The sequence below is a fragment of the Polyodon spathula genome, chromosome 1 (assembly GCF_017654505.1).
Source record: "Polyodon spathula isolate WHYD16114869_AA chromosome 1, ASM1765450v1, whole genome shotgun sequence".
In the NCBI taxonomy this organism is placed as follows: domain Eukaryota; kingdom Metazoa; phylum Chordata; class Actinopteri; order Acipenseriformes; family Polyodontidae; genus Polyodon; species Polyodon spathula.
The window spans coordinates 103,858,517-103,875,626 of NC_054534.1; the positions used below are offsets into that span (position 1 = coordinate 103,858,517).

Genomic DNA, 17,110 nt, shown 5'->3' on the forward strand with positions numbered 1-17,110 from the left:
TAAATTGTTTAAGTCTCTGTGTAGCACGGGGTTCACATACAGCTTTGATTTCATGGGCGACGTTTTCGTTACCCCCTGCTTTTTTCAAGCTTCAGAGTGCCCTGAAGTTTTATTTTGTGCAAGACTGGCCAACAGAGGCATGGCGTATAGCACAGCAACACCAGCTGGAAGCCAGTAACACAATCCATCAGTAATAAAACCTTTGAAACAGCTGTGGGACAACCTTTATATAGAAACAAACTCATTTATCAAAACCCAAATTCCACCAAGTTTTCAAACTGAATTGCTTGCCACAGAGGGGAAGGAATGTCAAACAGAGAAGTGAATCAGGTGTTACTCACTGAACTCAAAGGGGATGGGAGTAATCAGGACTGGACTGCCAGTCACTGCTCCAGTCTATTAATGCAGCCCACCAAGATATCAGCAAGCAAGTGGCTTACAGTCCTATGTAACTGCACCAAGCCCTACAACCTGCAAACTCACAACAGCAATAGCCCAGTCAACCTCCCAAAACCTTTTCTGCTTAAAAAAAGTTGGACTTACTGAATTAAGTTCCCAATGAAAGTCTTAATTATTGTATTAATGTACAAAATCTACAGTAGACCCCCACACACAGTTCATCACTGCAAAGATATTAAACTAAATACAGTATCACAGGGTTCGTCATTAACCATGGCCCGGTGGCCCGGTGCCGGTAGAGAGCGCAGTTTGGCTGGTAGTTATGAAGCGCCACAGGCCCGACTGGGCCGGTTACATTAAAAGAGTATAATATATTTTTGTGCATGTGACTTCCATTTCATGAATCCAGGAAAATGGGCCAGTGTGTCCAAAATGTCGTTTACAATTAAAATTAATTTACAAACCAGTTTTTAAAAACATAACTATGAACTAATCCTAACTTTCCTGCCGCGCGTCATATTTGTTGTATAGTCAGAATCTGAGACTGCGTACCAAAGTGCTGTGTTGGTACTCGTTCTGGCGGCAAATCTTTTACAAAATGGGTTTTCTACAACTAAGCAACCAATAAGCCATAAGGAAAGAGCTGAAATCAATAAATCATAAAGAAAATAACTGAAAAAAATGAAGACAAACATTTAGAGTGGAGGCTTCATTATGACAGTGAAAAAAAGTTAACGTTCTGCCTTGTTTGGCATCGGTTTCCAGACTTGCAGATAAAACAGTAGTTTTATTTGTTGTGAATTCAACATTTCGTTCACATCATATCCAGTCTCACAATAAGATGTCCTGGGCGACAACGAGATACACGATCGAATTGTCTAATGTTTTGTTTTGGGATCCGATGTGTTCCCGTCAAAAATGCCATTGACAATCTTTGGACTCGTTGGTATCACTCAGCAAGACTGGCGCTGACTTGGGAGAGGCTAAAAGCAACAACACTCTAAATAGGATTGCTATTATTTTGTATTATGACTATTGTTTTAATAATGTTTATTATTAGGATTAGGGATGGGAATTTCGAATAGATTCCTATTTGAATACACAGGGTGCAACATTTTTATGTATTTGATTACCCAAACTCTGGTCACTTCCGCTACTAAGAGTAAAAGGCAAACACTTGTGCACACGTAGACAGCATAACAGTGTAAGCCGTAAAGTCTAGACAGGTTCACAAAGTGTTCAAACAATGTACAAGATGAGATTTCTTCGCTCTGTACCCTATTTCCTTAGGCACAAGTTTTTCCTTTTGTTTACTTTATTAAAATATACGGAACTCAATGAGCAGCAACGTCACAGCGCGTATCTCTTCCAATTAAAGCAACAGTAGCATAATATTGTGCAAATAATTTTTGCTGTAGTGTAGTCAGAAAAAAATAACACATATCATATAGCAACCTAAATATTCTACATCAGTAGTTAAAAATCTAAACGTAGAGCCCTGTATCAATGAATCATGTTAGCCTTTTGGTGAGAACAAAATAATTCTTATTGTAATCTGCCATGGCCTTATTTATACTGTGCCTCAGAAGACACACTCTAGGTGGACATCAATTTCCACAGCTATTTGAGTTGTTTTATCAATGTGAATCTGTAATAAAATGAAATAAAATGAAATTTGTGTAAAATAAAATGACAAATGATAAAAAATATATAATAATAATGTCAAGGGGGTCTAAGAATAGCTGCACATATGCATAAAAAAACAAAACAAAAAACGTATTCCTTTTGTTGTGATGTTGTAAAAATATGTACCAGGTGCGTGTTAGAGATATCGGGGGTTCATGTATGGAGGCTGTAGGCTTTTTAAGATGAAAGGCATGCTGGGATATCAGCTGAAATAGAAATGCTTCAATATAAAATGTGCTGTATATTGTAGCAGAGGAGTACAGAAGAGGGAGTATTCCCTGTAAAAAGTTGTGTTACGCTATATTTTATTTACTATTTACAGTCCTGTGTTGTGTCTGTATGTCTGTGTGTGGTATAATAATAAGAAACAGTAATGTAGCGTGAGTTTTGTACTAAAGCAAGGTCAGGTGTTGAAGTGATGTGACCGAGAAAGCATGAATCTTGGTTATAAATCTCCCTCCTGACCTGTGAGGGCGCTGTGTAAAGGGTGTGTACAGAGTGCACTGGACTGGATGGTCTGACAATTCATTCTCAAGGGAAAGTTGGCCATCCAGAAAGGGGGCAGAGCTGCGGTACACCAAGTCATTGTTCCCAAAAGGTAAACGATGTGGCAACTGTGGACTGGAGGAGAAACGGTTGTACTCGCTAACCAAGGGGGTGTGACTGACTATACAAAAGGGGAAGTGGCTAGGTGATCTGTTCCTTTGTTATGGTTAAGAGCGAACTGCTAAAGGAGAACAGTAAACTTACTGTGAGTGTTCTGTTTGTTTGTCGTGTCTAATTACACTTGTTTGTTCTTGTTAGACGGCTAACACGATCTGGAGCTGTCGCTTAAGGCCAGCATCAAACCTGGACAACACTTCACAACTGTGCAAGAACAAATTGTGTTTCACCACTTGCACGTCAGCACTCACTCTGGACTTGTGATCGTGTGTGTGTCTTTGTGTGTGTTATACTGTGACTTACTATTTTGGGTCTACAACCAGTTGTTTTGGAACAGTGCAATACACACTGCTGTGTATTGCCTGGGATTATTCTTTGTGGTCGCCAGACAGGGATTATAAAAATAAACGTTTTTTGTTTGAATCGTGAACTTTTCTGTCTTCTTGTGGCAGGCTGGTGAGTGGATAGAGGCCCAGAGACAGTCTGTAGTTCAAAAAAATAACTATTTTATTATAAATAAACACAAAAATGAAAGGGCACAAGGGCCAAAATAAAGGGATTGAAACACAAAAAGAAAGACAAAAAAACAAAATGTACAAAATAAAGGTTTCCAGGCTGGGCAATGCCTTCACTGGATTTAGAAAATTGAAAAATCACAATCAACAAAACACCAACCTGCTTCCTCAGCTCCCTCTTCCCAAATGTGAAGCAGAGACCACCTGGGCGCTGATTGATCGTTAATTAACCTAATCAATTAATCAACCCCAGCCACCTAAACATAATAAACCCAGGCAGGTAGGGGAAATTAACCCCATCCCTGCCAATTTAAAAAGGGCAGAGCTTTGCTCTGCCACACACCTCCCCCTATGTACAACGTACACCGGCCGCAATCGGCCAACTCCCCCCCCCCCCCCCCCCCCCCCTCCCCACCCCCCCCATCTCAGGTCCATTACAGGGAATGTCCCTGGGTGTGCTGTTACTACAAGCCTCGGGTTGATTCGGAGCCCCCAAACCTTCTTTGTTGGTTTGACGAGAGCCCGGGTTGAGGCGGCGACGGCGGCCCGGCTCCCTCTGGTGGCGGAGGAGGCGACGGCGGCGGACCCTCGGCAACCCTACAAAACAAAAAGGAGACACCAGCAGTCCCAAGCAATGCGGAGCAGCAGGCAACCCCAGGCGATCCAAATGCGTCATCCCTGAGCGGAGCGGCCGTGGCATCCCTGAGCAGTGCAAGGCAAGCATCCTTGGGCGGTGCAAGGCAGGCATCCTTGGGCCATAGCTCCTCCCTTCTGGGCTCTGGGAGCGGCGGCTCCTCCCTTCTGGGCTCTGGGAGCGGCAGCTCCTCCCTCTCGGGCTCTGGGAGCTGCGGCTCCTCCCTCTCGGGCTCTGGGAGTGGCGGCTCCTCCCTCTCGGGCTCTGGGAGCGATGGCAGCTCCTCACCCCTCTCTGGCTCTGGGAGCGACGGCAGCTCCTCCTCCCTCTCTGGCTCTGGGGACGGCAGCTCCTCCTCCCTCTCTGGCTCTCGGGAAGGCGGCTCCTCCCCTCTCTGGCTCTCGGGAATGTGGCTCACCCCTCTCTGGCTCTCGGGAAGGCGGCTCACCCCTCTCTGGCTCTCGGGAAGGTGACTCACCCCTCCCTGGCTCTCGGGAAGGCGGCTCACCCCTCTCTGGCTCTCGGGAAGGCGGCTCACCCCTCTTTATTGGAGTGACTGGGACATCTCCCATGTCTACCGCCAGGTAATTAACCACCATGAAGGAAACCTCTGGGAAGGATGCTTGCGTGGTGTTGTTCCTCCCACTGTTCCCACCTCTCCCCATCTCGACGCCACAGCGTGTTGATAACTATGGGGAGATCGTGGATGAGGTCTGCCTCAGGGTGCATCAACCAGTCCCAGATCTCCTGGGACGGTGGTGAAGGTGGTGGTGCTGGAGGTAGTGGGGTGGCCCCTGATGCCCGGGGTGAATACTGCACCTCTTCCTGGGCCTGGTTGTAGAGGCATCCTGCCCAGTTGTGGCCGTCCTCCTCACACCGGCCACACCAGTTTGCCGGTGGCACATCTGGGCAGGACCGCCAATGATGGTCCTCCTTCCCGCACCAGGAACACCAAGAGAAGAGGCTGGCCAGGTCCTCCAACGGTGGCTGCAGCAGCTTACATTTCTTCAGCTGCTGCTTCCTCCTGCCTTTGCCGCTGTCTGCTCTTCTTTCCCATTTGTTTTTTTTTTTTTCAAAAAAAAAAAAAAAAAAAAAAAAAAAAAAATTATCCAAAAAATTCCCCCCAAAAAATATATATATATATATACTGCTCTGAGCCTCTAGGTGGCGCTATCCCGCTTCTGACACCAAATGTGGCAGGCTGGCGAGTGGATAGAGGCCCAGAGACAGTCTGTAGTTCAAAAAAATAACTATTTTATTATAAATAAACACAAAAATGAAAGGACACAAGGGCCAAAATAAAGGGATTGAAACACAAAAAGAAAGACAAAAAAACAAAATGTACAAAATAAAGGTTTCCAGGCTGGGCAATGCCTTCACTGGATTAGAAAATTCAAAAAAACCACAAAACAACAAAACACCAACCTGCTTCCTCAGCTCCCTCCTCCCAAATGAGAAGCAGAGGCCTCCTGGGCGCTGATTGATCGTTAATTAACCTAATCAATTAATCAACCCCAGCCACCTAAACATAATAAACCCAGGCAGGTAGGGGAAATTAACCCCATCCCTGCCAATTTAAAAAGGGCAGAGCTTTGCTCTGCCACACTTCTGTTTCGTAATCACATCACAAACTGACCAGAAAGGTAAAAACAGAATGCATAGAAATGTGACTGTAATTAGGAAGTGTACTGCTAAGAAAATGTACTGCACTTTACCGGAATGCAGTAAAATATACTGCCATTCACTAAATTTAGCTCTCAGATTGTGCTTATGAAAATATATGACAATGTGCTTGCTGTGGTGTATCTAATATCGAAAACAGCAGAACGAGCACACTGCAATTTAAACGGTAACATGTAATCATAAGAGCGGTCTGTGTTACATGCTGTCAGATCAGCACTTGACTAATGCTGAGCATGCTGCTTCCAATATTACAACTGTACACAATGAAACGTGCCATCACAGGTTACACCAATCAGTCAGTCTTGTATTGCAAGGGCCTTGATGCTGAAGTAGAACTCCTTCATTGCACTAATGCAGTACTTTGTCAGACACTACTAATAGTCTAAAACAGAATTTGATAAACAGAAGTTGATAACACAAATATTTCTTTAATTGTAAAATTTGAAAAACTAAAAGATAAGTTTTGTAAATATAGAACAATTACAGTTTGTAAATATAGAACAATCAAAAATAGTCCAATAAAAAAAGAAGGTTTAAAGAAAATAAGAAACTGTATCATAGGTCAGACAAGCTATGAAACTCAGACATAGCATTAGGCAACAGAATACGCTTCTCACTTTTGGCTTCCCTTTTAACTGCTGGCACAAAGCAAAGCCCAGAACTAAAACTTAACATCCCTTTTAAAAATGTTAGTAGCCAATTGATCTAAAAACTTTATTAAGTTAGGTCTTAAATGATCCAAGTTATTCACATTCAACAACATGACTAGGTAGCCCATTCCACAGTCTCTAACTACTCTCTGAGTGAAGAAGTGTCTCCTTCCCTCTGTCCTAAGTCTCTCGCCACTTAATTTCCAACTAGGTTCTCTGGTCCTGGTTTCTGTACTGTATTTAAAGTACTGGTTAGGGTTAACTAGGTCAACTCCTTGAATTTTTCTTTCAGTCTACTGTCGTAGCTCATTAAGCCTTTAAGGACCGGAATTGTGTTAATATTATCATACTAAAGCGGGCTTCTAGAACAGCGATCATGTAAACACAAGAAAAAAAGGAATAGTAAAAAATGTTCTTATTTTCCTATTAAATCTTATAAGTATAGATATATAATATATATATATATATATATATATATATATATATATATATATATATATATATATATATATATATATACACACACACACACACACACACACACACACACACACACACATATATACAACATTTATAAATATCAAGAAACAAGTGGACATAAGCAGATACTATTTCATGAACTAAATGTATTAGTGCTTATAAATAAACGTGTATGATGTCATTGTAATCACTCGGGTGAAACATGTCTAGTAATTTGCCCAAACATCAACACTGTTCAACACAACTTTCAGGAAGTATTGCAAGGTCCTTCAGGTCATTAAATGATGTGTTTTTATACATGCATCTGTAAGCAGAATATACCATATAAAATAGAAAACAAAAAGAAACAACTAAATATTGTGTTCCCCAGTGTCCTGAAAAAAAAAAGTATACCATTTCCAAGATGCTACTGTAAAAAAGTTTTTTAGTGAATTTTTATAAGAGAGTCAAATGCAGACAAAAAACACCTGGTCCTGGGGGAGCATCCCACTGAAAAATGCCTGGTCCTGAAAGGGTTAAGCCTTGGCATTAGTGTGGTTGCCCTTCATTGGATTTGCTAAAACAGACACCATTATGTCGTACATCTGGTCATGCCGGACACAAAGTATGCCCCCAATAATACCAATGAAGCGTGGGGCTAGCTAGGTCAATGTGGTCACACATACAGGATGAAAATAAACTGAAGATGATTAAAAGAGGGCATACAAACTCATATCCTAGAGTTTAAACTAACTGCGAACAGTTGGTACAGGGCAAGACGCTTCGAAGTCTTAAATTGCTTTTTGCAAAGAAAAGAAAATCTCATGGCAAAACAAACCAAAAGCAGCAGGCAGGCTATTTGTTTTACTTGCAGTCACTTGTATGTGAATTTAAAAATGATTTACTTTAAAGTGTATGCAGTATATGTAATCATATGTTGTATCATAATATGTCAATGCGGCACCATGATCTATTTTGTGTTAATTGTGTACCACACAGGCTACGATATAAAATAAAAGCAAATGTGCTAAAATCATTTAACTTTAATTTAAAACAGTGTTTTATTATTTTCACATTGTATAGCAATGTGTACAATGCAGCAGCTTGATTTATTGTGTGTTACCAGTAGCCCACAGGCTAGAGTAAACACAAAGTGCACTAGGCATTAATTCATTAGATTTTAAAACTGTACTGTATAAATGTACATGTAATGTGTACAGATAAAACAGTGTTATTTCAGCACAATGATTTATACCTTTAATATAAACTGAGCACTATAAATGTAGTACGGTGACCAGAATTGGACACATTGTGCAGTCTCACCAGTGCATTACACAACCTCATCATAACTGCTTTGGGTTTGTACTCTCATGCAGCAGTGCAGTTAGTCAAAGGCTTTTTGTAAGTCCAAGTATATGATGTCATTTTTGTGTCCATGGTTGCAGTGAATTCTTGAAGGATGTCCAAGACAGTCAGGAGTGTCCTTCTGAATCTGTGTTGGCTGTCTCCTATGATACCGTTGCTATGTAGGTACTTCTAAGCTCTATTAAGCTAAATGTTGTGTTCTGTGAAGGGCATTTCTAGAAAAAGAAAGAGCTGCTCAGTAACCAATCATATTGCTTGTTTTAGTTTCCAGCATTCTATCTGGCTACATTATGTCTTTGGCACAACATGCAGTGTAAAGTTAAACAGCATTTGAATGCCTCCCAGAAACACTTCTGACCAACACCTCTATTTATTTATTTATTCTACTGATCTAAGTCAGTAAGATAATGAAACCATCAAAGACATCATGGAAACGTACAGTAGTCCAACGTGCTGGATTTCAGAAAAACTGAAAATTCCGTGCGCACTATCAACTGAAATCTAGCTTGATCATGTTAAATCCTATTAACTTTACAAACTGTCTCATATCAGCCACTGAAAGTATCACAAAAGGAAGGAAGGAAGGTGCAACCAGACAGGTCCCTGTGGATTAGTGGCCAATTCTCAGTTCCTTTTCTAGGACACATCCTGAAAATAACAAAAGCTATCAATGTTGTACAGTAGGAAAGGGTAATGCTGTTTGGTATTCTTAATGTAGTGTGTGTGTGTGTGTGTGTGTGTGTGTGTGTGTGTGTGTGTGTGTGTGTGTGTGTGTGTGTGTGTGTAACTAGAAACCACAGTCAACCGCTGAAATAAACCGCTTATGAAAATTGGTTCAAATGGACCCCTATATTAACACCACAGGAGTTTCTCACTTATTGAAGAAACATGCAACTGTTATGCTTTATAGTCTAAATAAGGCATCTCCAAAATGGTGTTTAGTGATTGTGTCTAATCTACAAAGCGCTATGGAATTTGACAACATCATATTTAAAAGTCATGGTTGTTAAAAGTTTCAGACATCACTTATTACCAGTTCTGAGGGCCAGGGTCTGGTAAACTAATTCTACGTCTAGCAACACAGACATTCTAAATATGGCACCAGAGATTGTGAATCTTTGTGTAGAGTCAGGAGAAAAAAAACAAAAAAACAGCAACATTCGCAACAAGCCTAAAGCAAGTTTAACATATTACAGGGCTGTTACTAAAATGTTTACTCCAAACAGATTACAGTACTTTGGAATGTAATCTATATAAACTAGACATGAGTTTATGAAAAACTTATTTTTTATTCAGTGACAGCTGCAGCATCACGCATTGCATCTTGTTAATACTGTACCACCTAACCTTCCCTATCTGTGAAACACACAATGTAGAAACCCCAGCCTAAAACACAACAACAATACATTGGTTTCCTTACCACAACAACCATACCTGCTATGTCAAGTTGATTGTTACCCCAAAACTGCATTTAACATCACTAATCGTTTATTTACTTTTTTTATTGAATAGTTAAATATTCATTATATAACAGCTCATTTTGAAACTCCAAAGAAGTGAAAACTATATACAGTCAGTTTTATTCAATGTGCACAATTTATTTACAGGCTGTTTGCCTGTTTGGAATACAAGCCTCTCATCTTGCTCTGAATTTTGTTTGTTTACATCGAACACGCAGAGGGGCGTACTTACAAAGCATTTTCAAAACTGATTCGCTGGTAGGATGGAAGAGCAAATCAGATGCTAGTTAACACGAGCAGGAGAAAAAGAGCACGCCCACAGCTTGTCTGGCAGAAATACTGTAAATAGCAAGGCAGGGCGTTCAGCGCAGTTTCGTTGATAAACTTAAATAATGACTATGCGCGTTACAAACATTTAATTACTTAATTGATTATACAGTATTTATAAATATACTAATGATATTTTAATATCATTAGTATTTTTAATATTTCATTAATATATTTATATTAATATATAAATATATTAATGTATATAATGAAGAATGGAATCGATTGCAAAATCAGAAGGGGTGGCAACCCTACGTTGCATCCCTACTCTGTATCCCAGCCACGGTCACATTGGATTTATGAGCCCAGGGTTGGAATGCGGACTATGGTATGTGCATAGGGAGAAGGCAGGTTTTAGAGTAATGCATAATCATGAATGGTTATTTAACAAGAGAACAAAAATCTGGCAAGACAAACCAAACAAAAAAATCTGGAACGGTTAAACAATTAATATAACAATGGTAGTCTTCTAATTGACTTCCAGCTATAGCAGCAGATGGAGGTGGCATTGGGTTGTAAAGGAACAAATGGAAGGAAAGATAACAAACTTGGCAACACTGTTAAACCTGTTATAAAGACCAATTCTATAACCTGTCAATCACGACCAAATATTAGCTATATCCCATCATAAAACACCTGGGTTCTAACAACACAGGTCAGGCTTCCCTGTTTTAAATATCATAACTGTCTACTGTAAACTTAATCACAAGTTCATAGGTTTCTCCCCATTACAGTACAGCACCCTGCCGTTTCAATAAATTCACTCCCTGAATGTACAACTGCAAGCATTATAATAGCATCAACAGAATTACACATCTCTTACAGATGGATTCGTAAAGCTAATAAAATTGATTATATAAAAACATGAGCACATGCATTTATGAGTTTTCAAGGTTTTATTGGAAATCAATTTGGACTATTTTAGGTTTTAGGCACGTCTCGTTACTCTTCACCAAGCAACGGAAGCTGTCTTTTGACAATGACACCTGCACAGTAATTCCTGATCTCCTTTAAGCAGCTCACACAGATTTTCAGAAAAGTTAGTAGTCTTGGGCAGAGGTCTCTTTCAATGCAGATTTCAGTATACTGCAATAAAGGATTATGGATGAATGAGATTACAAGGCCCCCTGTAACTAATTGTAAGAGACTTAATACAGCCAGCTCCTGAACAGGTCTTTTGCCATTAATCCCCCCCCCCCCCCCCCAAAAAAAAAAAAAAATCACTTCCCTATTATTTCTTAAATGGATTAATCAAATGGATAAACACAGACCACCCCATGGATAATAATGCACAATGCAAATTCATTCTCTCCTGCAAATTCATGTTCGTGACGGCTGCAGTCTAGTTGTCCGCGCGAAGGGGACCCTTAACTCAAAAACCTGGGCTGGCTGTGTAGTGTGAGAGAATGTTCGTAGAAGTAGCACCCCCCACCCCATGCTCTACACACGCTAACTGGGTACCCTCATCTCCTCCATGGCTTCTCGTATCATCTCTATGCTGACGTTGCTCAGATCTTCCTCTCCTTTCCCCCCTCTGACTCCCACATCTCCTCCCGTATCTCTACCTGTCTCTCAGCCATCTCCTCCTGGATGCACTCGTATCATCTTAAACTCAACCTCTCCAAATCAGACCTCCTTTTCTTAACCCCCACCACTGATCTCTCTATCTCTATTCCTCTTGAATCCACCACCCTCTCTTTCTCCTCATCAACCAAGAACCTCGTTATCACCCTCGACTCCTCCCTCTCCTGCTCTAAACACATCTCTACTCTGGCAGAATTCGCCCTTTCCTCACCAACTACTCCACGCAGCTCCTAGTTCAGGCACTGGCACTGTCCTGCCTTGACTACTGCAACTCCCTCCTGGCTGGCCTCCCTGCTTCTGCAGCTCATCCAAAACACTGCTGCTCGCCTTATCTTTTGCCTTCCTCGTATCTCCCACACTACGCCACTCGCATTCAATTCAAAACTCTTGTACTCGCCTATCACTGTCTCGAACTTTCTGCTCCCTCCTACCTCCAGACTGTTATTTCTCCCTACACCCCCTCTTGCCCCTCAGTGGTGGAACGACCTACCCATTGATATCAGGACTGCCCAGTCCCTGACCACCTCTTGGCGCCTCCTCAAGACACACCTGTTCAGACAGCATCTGTAAACCCTATGTATGGAACCCAATTGTACCAGTACTTGCATCCTCTTGTACTTGTACTGAACTGCTCCACACTTTGCTGTATTCTACTACTGCTCTCAACTCTAATTATATTTTCTGTACCTTGTACTCTATTTCACTCCTAAATATAACCATATTCATATGTTTTGTAATTGATATTATTTGAAATCGTTCTTATCCATTTATTGTACTCACTACTTGTTCTTAAACTTTTTACTGTAAGTTTAACTGCTCTTAGTCAAAGTCACTCTCAAACTTAATTATCTACTGTATTTATTTTCTCTTATTTGATTTAGCTCTTACTACTGACTTTATTGTATTTTATGACTGCTCTTATCAGAAATGTCACATTTTGTAATGTGATATGATGTAACAACTGTCGCCCTGGATAAGGGTGTCTGCTAATAAATAAATAAATAAATAAACCAACAATAATAATAATAATAATAATAATAATAATAATAATAATAATAATAATAATACTGAAGAGTGAGTAAGCAAGCTGAAACCGCTGACAGCCAGGCAAGTATCCGGAGTTAGTTTATGATTGAACAGAGAAGATTAGTTCAGAGATTGTAGATTCCGCCAAAGTTTTTGTACACTGTGTTGTACATCCTCTGTATGCTACCGCTGTAGTGTAACATGAGCTGTTCAGTGTGTTGATATGTAAATAAATCCTGTTCACCTGTGGAGCATATCAAAACAAGAATGGTGTAAATATAGTAATTGTTACAGCTGTGTATAATGATATTTAAAACAGGATTCCTTTACCCGACTTTTTACGTATCATCCCTCACTCTGGTCCCAACGCAGTCGGACACGTGACACACTACTGTACCTAGATATTTATAAAAGGAAAGTTTCTCTAATTCTTCATGTAATGTAGCAAAAACCCAAGTCAGATTTCTAGTCTTCCTTCATGTACTTTGTTAAAATTCTGCTAGCGATTTAATGTTGAACAAAGTCTTTGTTTGTTGTACATTACAACATTCATGTGACCTTTCAACCACTTGGAACATTAAGCAATACTTAAGTTATTTTTATTTTATAAAACCTGCATTTGGACCATGTATAAACTTTAATAAACTGGTGGTTCATTACACAAAAAGATTATCATTAATCAGAGATAACCTTGTTACTGAAAATCACCCAGAGGATTACTGCCACTGCTACAAAGATGTTTCATTTCTCTCTCTTCCTGCAGACATTCGGTTTGTCCATAAAGAGCTGCCAGTGGGAGGTGTTGAGCCATGTAACTAAACTGGGCCCTCTAGTGTGGGCGAGAACAATGGTAGCAAAAAATTGAACAATAAAAAAAGAAAAACAGTATACGAGCGAGGAAGACCTACTAACAAAGGGGAATGAGCAATTAACACAAGTTAAAATATGATTTATGATAATTGGAATTATCCTTACTATATTTAGCCACAAACTGATAATTGAAAATATCATTATCTTCTGAGCCTACCTCACAACCTTGGCATTAATACAGTACAACAAAGCCCTTCCCTTTTCTTCCCTTGGGGGGTGCACTATAGACGCTGTGTTGTCCAACCATACAAAGAAGGTACACACAGCTTTAAGTATTAATTATTTTATGAATTTCAAACTTACCCTTTGAAAGGACTGGCTTCTTTTTCTAAACAGAGCTCGGGGTTCAAAATCCATAGCAAGGTAAATACAAGGATAGTTAATGCTTCACCAAACAGAAAAAGTACAGATATATGGAAGAGCTTCCAGTATATGTATAACCTTCCTTCCCCAAAGAAAAAAAGTGAACATTGTTTCAAGGTACTTATTTCTTCTCTTGTCTACATTACTGCTGCTAATGATTTCAACAGGATTCCTTTCCAGTTGTTATCTCTTTGCAAACAATACAGAATGACCAGTGCTAATGCTGTGGATCTTGTTTCTATTAGCTAAGAGCAAACACAAATGTCTGCTTATATGCCTAAATATAGTTGATTTGATAACACTACCTTTTTTTAAAAGTATTGATATTGGAAAACATAAGTACTATTTGGACCATATTGCAGTATATTCTCTTGGAAGTCAAGTACATTGTGTGTTATTTTTTTCAGATGTAATCTATTAATTGTTCTCCTTTGTACGACATCTTTTAGACACTGTCCTTTGCAATACAGTACAGCCATTTATTAATTCTGTTACATTAAGGTATATGAAAACAGTCACACAGTGTCTGCCACGGAAGGTGTCATGCAATGTTTGTTTGAATATTTCAGTATTTGTCCCAGACCTAATAGAAAATAAAAATATATTTAGCTATAAAAAAGGCAGAACCCTTTACTACCTTGTTAAAGTTTCACCAGTTTGAACACATGTTAATCTAGTAAGGCTGGACAAGACACTTTTTAACATTTTGTAATGCAACATATTGTGAAATGTTTACAGCAACAACAGACTAGGATACTTACAGCTTAAATATTTGTGAAACTTTAAATGAATGCAACAGCAGCACTTTTCAGGGGTGTTTACTGTATAAGCAAGTAAAACAATAGAAATCAACCAGTTCTTACTGGCTCTCTGCTTAAACCAATGAAAACGGGGCAGAATGCAGATGCATCAGCCACCCACCACTGGTATGCACTGGCCCACGTGCATTTCAAACCATCTTCTGACAATCAATTGCACACACTGTTATTCTGCTAATGGTATACTATAATAAAATGTGCAGTACATACAGTTGGCGAGAGATGCTGCCCTGACCAATCGTATTTATCTGAATTTAATAAAACACTTTTTGTTTTATTTTGTTTTGTCCTTTGCCCCAGTTTCAAGAAGCCTCTGGTCATCAGTGAAATTTATTGACAAAAATACTTTATCCTTAAAATGCAATACTATGTCATCATTATTAAACATTACCACCTTTGCCCCTGTGCTTATCTGCTATTTATACATACAACTGACCCAGCCTCATAAAGCCCTTTTGGAGGCTGGACAAAAAAGGGAAAGCAAATAGTTCAATGGCCTTTTGTCAAAAAAAATACCAAAAACAAAAACGGTTCACACATTTGTTGTGACGTCATCCTTTTAATATTATATATTTATTTTATTTCATAAAAAAATAAAAAACATGTAGCTCCTTTTACAGTCAACTAGCCGTTTGTGTGCACTTAACACGCCACGTCCTCAAAGGGTTAATAAACGTTGCGCACATTTACTCCCTACCCTCTTTTAAATCTGCATTCACTGGACTAAGTGCAATTCATTAAAAGTAATCCGAGACCTCTTGTATCTGTATTTTAAACAATCTCCGACAATAAAAGCCACAGTGGCCCACTTTAATGAGTTAGCATGTGCTTATTTTTATTTGCAGTGCCACGTGGTTTACAAACTCTCCGTCACGACACTTGCAGACGGGGGAGGGGCAAGCAGTGGCTCAAATCTTTTCCGAGAACACCCACATCCTTTCAGAAAAAAAGAAAACTTAACAATTTAGAGATGCGACACTCCCTTCTCAATGAGCAAAAAATACAGACTTTAATAACGGTTACACGTTATATTAATTTTATACGGTATTAAATGTTCATTCAATTCATCAAGCATAGTTGTATTCATAATATAACACTATTTTATATTATCAACACAGATATTTTCAGTTTTTTTTCCAGTACTGGTATGTGTAATGTAAGGTACCCACTAAACAAATACTAGGTATTTTAAAGCAAAATAGATTAAAACATATAGGTCAAGCTTATATCAATAAGAAACCAACATGATTTAACCACGGTTAAAATCAACAATAAATTAAAAAGCACGACAACCGTTTGTTTACTCAAGAATAACTATAAATAATCTGCAACCCAAATTTATACATTTTGGAAGTGGGAGTGTTTTATTAATAACACATTATGCTCTCGTGTTGTTATGCGGAGCACTATGACAGCGCATGGACATGTAGCCCACATCAGTCACCCAAGAGAAACACTGCGGAGCATGCATGTTGCAACAAGCTTGGATGCCTTTATTCTGAATTGTATTGTACCGATCTGCCAATATACCACCGGTACGACTATATAGGACTATGAGGAAATGTATATTATATTTTCAGAGCGATTAGAACCAGAAGAAAATCTACTGGCTGCATTATTTTTAGGATTATTACTAGTACAAATTATACTGCCAGTAAGAACCCCCCCATAAAGACTGCTACCAGTAGTTTAAACTCAGGGCTGAAGAAAGAGAAATAATTATATTTTATTGACTTTTAAGTTTAGAGAAAGTTAACTTCTGATTGCGTTTTGTGCCGCTACCCAGAGCAGCGGAATCTATTTCTGCAAGTATTCAAAATCTGCCATATATATATATATATATATATATATATATATATATATATATATATATATATATATATATATATATATATATATATGTGTGTGTGTGTGTGTGTGTGCGCGTGTGTGTGTTCTGATGTTCTCTTTAATCACCTGAATACAAACTGTATCGAAAGTATAAAAAGTGAATTATTTACACTGTCTATAAAATGACAGAAAACCATATTCATGTCATGCAAAATGTAAACGGGCTTCACTTGCGCCCTATATGGTGTATCATTTTAAAATAAACATTATGTGAACTTACCAATACAATCTGCAGTGCTTCCACGTCCTGTCAGACAGCAACAGTACAGGCAATGGAAATCGTTTTCCTCTCAATAATCTTTTCAGTTCTGCCTATGCACCGGGACGGTGTAATATTTTGCAGCAGAACAGACAACGATATACGGACATAAATTACAATATAAGATGTTTTAAAAATGAATGATTCTGGGTCACAGCTCGCACGTAGTTCTACCTGTCACTGCTTTCTGAAGCTATGTTTGGATTGTGGTACTCAACGTGAATTACCCTGCAGTTTCAGTTTTGCACGTAGCCCACGACCAAGTCCCTCCTCCTTGCCGTTGTTCGTTATCTTATACAGAAAGGCAGACATAGACGAGAGAGGGAGGAGAGACATGGTGAAACAACTGTGGGGGGCGGGGGGCAAGAGTGAAACGTCATCACTCAGGAATGAAAAATCCACATTTCATACCCTGTGTAGAGAGATGGTTTACATCATCGTCCCGCATCGAAACAGAGG

At 39.4% G+C, this 17,110-nt stretch overlaps 1 protein-coding gene across 2 annotated transcripts in view; it reads right to left on the reverse strand.

Annotated features, from left to right (window-relative positions):
- Window positions 1-16,898, reverse strand: part of LOC121325808 (RING finger protein 24-like) — a 45,920-nt gene extending 29,022 nt beyond the window's left edge. The window contains exon 1 of one of the 2 annotated variants that reach the window (XM_041268869.1): window positions 16,613-16,898. The gene's annotated coding sequence lies outside the window, so the exon portion shown is untranslated. Of the gene's footprint in view, window positions 1-13,624; window positions 13,815-16,612 lie in introns of those variants that run through there. The other variant, XM_041268879.1, reaches the window with a different exon arrangement.
- Between the last annotated feature and the right edge of the window lie 212 nt (window positions 16,899-17,110).